This window comes from Pan paniscus, chromosome 3 (genome assembly GCF_029289425.2).
Source record: "Pan paniscus chromosome 3, NHGRI_mPanPan1-v2.0_pri, whole genome shotgun sequence".
NCBI classification, from domain to species: domain Eukaryota; kingdom Metazoa; phylum Chordata; class Mammalia; order Primates; family Hominidae; genus Pan; species Pan paniscus.
The window spans coordinates 107,999,458-108,003,400 of NC_073252.2; positions in this window are offsets into that span (position 1 = coordinate 107,999,458).

Below are 3,943 nucleotides of genomic sequence, written 5' to 3' on the forward strand. Positions count from 1 at the left end.
AAGAAGGTGAAAGACTTCTACAAGGAAAACTACAAGACACTGCTGAAAGAAATCATAGATGACACAAACAAATGGAAACAAAACCCCTGCTCATGGCGGGGTAGAATCAATATTGTGAAAATGACCATACTGCCAAAAACAATCTACAAATTCAATGCAATTCCCATCAAAATACACAGTCATTTTTCACAGAACTAGAAAAAACAATCATGAAATTCATATGAAACAACAAAGAGTCCACATAGCCAAAGCAAGACTGGGCAAAAAGAACAAATCAGGAGGCATCACGTTACCCGACTTGAAACTATACTATAAGGCCATAGTCACCAAAACAGCATGGTACTGGTATAAAAACAGGCACATAGACCAATGGAACAGAATAGAGAACCCAGAAATAAACCCAAATACTTACAGTCAACTGATCTTCGACAAAGCAAACAAAAACATAAAGTGGGGAAAGGACATCCTATTCAACAAATGGTGCTGGGATAATTGGCAAGCCACAAGCAAAAGAATGAAACTGGATCCTCATCTCTCATCTTATACAAAAATCAAGTCAAGATGATCAAAGACTTAAATCTAAGATCTGAAACCATAAGAATTGTAGAAGATAACATTGGAAAAACCCTTCTAGACTTTGGCTTAGGCAAAGACTTCATGACCAAGAATGCAAAAGCAAATGGAACAAAAACAAAGGTAAATAAATGGGACTTAACTAAACTAAAAAGCTTCTGCACAGCAACAGAAATAATTGGCAGAGTAAATAGATAACCCACAGAGTGGGAGAAAATCTTCACAATCTATACATCCAACAAAGGACTAATATCCAGAATCTACAAGGAACTCAAGCAAATCAGCAAGAAACAAACAAATAAACAATCCCATCAAAAAGTGAGCTAAGGACATGAATAGACAATTCTCAAAAGATGATATGTAAATGGCCAACAAACATATGAAAAAATGCTCAACATCTCTAATTACCAGGGAAATGCAAATCAAAACCACAATGAGATACCACCTTACTCCTATAAGAATGGCCATAATAAAAAAATACTGGATGCTGGAGTGGATGTGGTGAAAAGGGAACATTTTTATGCTGTTGGTGAGAATGTAAACCATGGAAAAGAGGTGTAGAGATTCTTTAAAGAACTAAAAGTAAGTCTACCATTTGATGTAGCAATTCCACTCCTGGGTATCTACCCAGATGGAAAGAAGTCATTATACAAAAAAGACACTTGTACACACATGCTTGTAGCAGCACAATTTGCAATTGCAAAAATATGGAACCAGCCCAAATGCCCATCAATCAACAAGTGGATAAAGAAAATGTGGTACATATATACCACGGAATACCAGTCAGCCATAAAAAGGAACGAAATAATGGCATTTGCAACACTCTGGGTGGAATTGGAAACCATTATTTTAAGTGAAGTAACTCAGAAATGGAAAACCAAACATCGTATGTTCTCACTCTTAAGTGGGAGCTAAGCTATGAGGACACAAAGGCATAAAAATGATACAAAGGACTTTGGGGACCTGGGGGAACTGTGGGAAGGATATGAGGCATAAAAGACTACACATTGGGTACAGTGTACACTGCTCAGGTGCACCAGAATCTCAGAAATCACCACTAAAGAACTTATTCATGTAACCAAACACCACCTCTTCCCCAAAAACCTATTGGGAAAAAAAAGACACCATGAAGAAAATAAATAGAGGGCAGGTGTGGCAGCTTATGCTTGTAATCCCAACACTTTGGGAGGCCAGTGTGGGAGGATTGCTTGAAGCCAGGAGTTTGAGACCAGCCTGGGTGACATAGTGAGACCTCCATCTCCACAAAAAATAAAAATACTAGCCAGACATGGTGGTGTGCACCTATAATCCTAGCTACTTGATGGACTGAGGCAAGAGGATTGCTTGAAATTTGATGTTACAATGAGCTATGATTGTGCCACTATACTCCAACCTAGGCAATAGAGTGAGACCTTTTCTTAAAGAAAGAAAAAGAAAAAGAAAAACAAAAGTAATACATAAGCCCCCAACTAGAAAAAATATTTGTAACACAAAGATTTGACAAAGATTTTGAATCTAGATTATATATAAAGAACTTCTACAAATCAATAATGAAACTTCGAGCAATACAATAAACATAGGCAAAAGGTTTGAACAGATGTCTTACAAAAGAGGATATATGAATGATCAATTAACACAAAAAAAGATGGTCAATACCATTAGTCCTTAGGAAAAGGCAAATTAAAATTGCAATGTGTTATGTCACATGTACAAAAACGGTTACATTTAAAAGACTAACAATACCAAATGTGGGTGAAGACATGGAACAATGGCTCTCACATACATTGCTGGGGAGAGTATAAAATGGAACAGCCACTTTGGAAAAATATTTGGCAGTTACTTATGAAGTTAAACATATATCTACCCTATGAACTAGTAATTAGGTATTAACTGTTGAGAAATGAAAACATTCATTGAGCCAAACCTGGAAACAATCCAAAGGTTCATGAACAAGAGAACAGATAAACAAATTGTACTATATTCATACAAAAATACTTCCCAGCAATAAAAAAGAATAAAGTACTGATATGCACAACCTACAAGAGTCTCAAAAACATTATGTTAAACAAAAGAAGCAAGATCCAAAGTTAAACGTGCTGTATGATTGCCTTTATATAAAGTTCAAGAACAGACAAAACTTATCTATGATGAGAGAAAGAAGAACAATGGTTACCTATGAGCGGGATTCACTGGAAGGAGTATATGGAAAATTTTGACGGTAAAGGAAATGTTCTATGCTTGGAAATTTCTACCAAAAATGGTGTTTTTTAAAAGACAGTTTGAGGTATTGATGAAGTGTATACATACATTTATCACAACTCATCAGATTGTACACAAGATCTGTTCACTTTATATAAATTTTACTTTAATGAAAATGAAAAAGAATGCATCTTAATTAGAAATCAGGCTGGGAAAACCAAAGGAAAGCAACTTAATTTATTTTGTTTCTCTGGTATTTAAAATTGAAATAATCCATATGTCACCAACTCAAATATTTTCTCTCCACCATCTATTTTATACATCTTTCCAGTTTTGAGTGGCAAGCAAAGAGGATACTAATTCATAGTTTTTTGTTTTTTTTTTTTTTTTTAGTAGAGATGGAGTTTCACCATATTGGCCAGGCTGGTCTCGAACTTCTGACCTTGTGATCCACCCACCTCAGCCTCCCAAAGTGTTGGAATTACAGGCGTGAGCCACCGTGCCCTGCCTGATTCACAGTTTTATACATATAATAAGAGCTGCAAATAGTGGTTTGCATTTTCATTACTTCCAGCAAGTAGTATTTCATTATATGCATTTTACAGTATCTTTAGTTCTCTTGTCAAGCCTTGTAGAGCACTTGAAGTGCTCTTCATTTAATGGTACTGTACTTCTTATAGGTTGAGCAGAATTGAAGGGTGGGGAAAGATTGTTTTGGGAAATCCAGAATTCTTTCCCTAAACCTTTACATTTTTAGAAACTAAAATACCTGGGAGAATGATGAAGAGACATGCTGTAATTAAGGAAGTAATCTGTTGATGGTGTGGCGGTGGCAATGATTAGTAAGAGGTGCTGAGCACAGTAAATACATAACCCAGGAAAACTAGGTGCCCTGTGTTTCAATGAGGAAATTTCATCGGAAAAGTTAGAATTTTATGACTAGCCACATAAACATATGTCCCAATAGTCCCTTCCAGCTATTGCTGTCCACTCACACTTATAACCATTCAGAGCTATCTCCTTGCTATTAATGTCTAACTTTCTTACTGACCTACCAGCAGGGTTTCCCCCACCCAGCTGTGTCCCTTCAGGATCTAAGGAACTATTAAATAAGAAAAAAATTTTTTGTCCATTCCTGTTCCACATCCTGTCAGCATGACCCTTCTCCTTC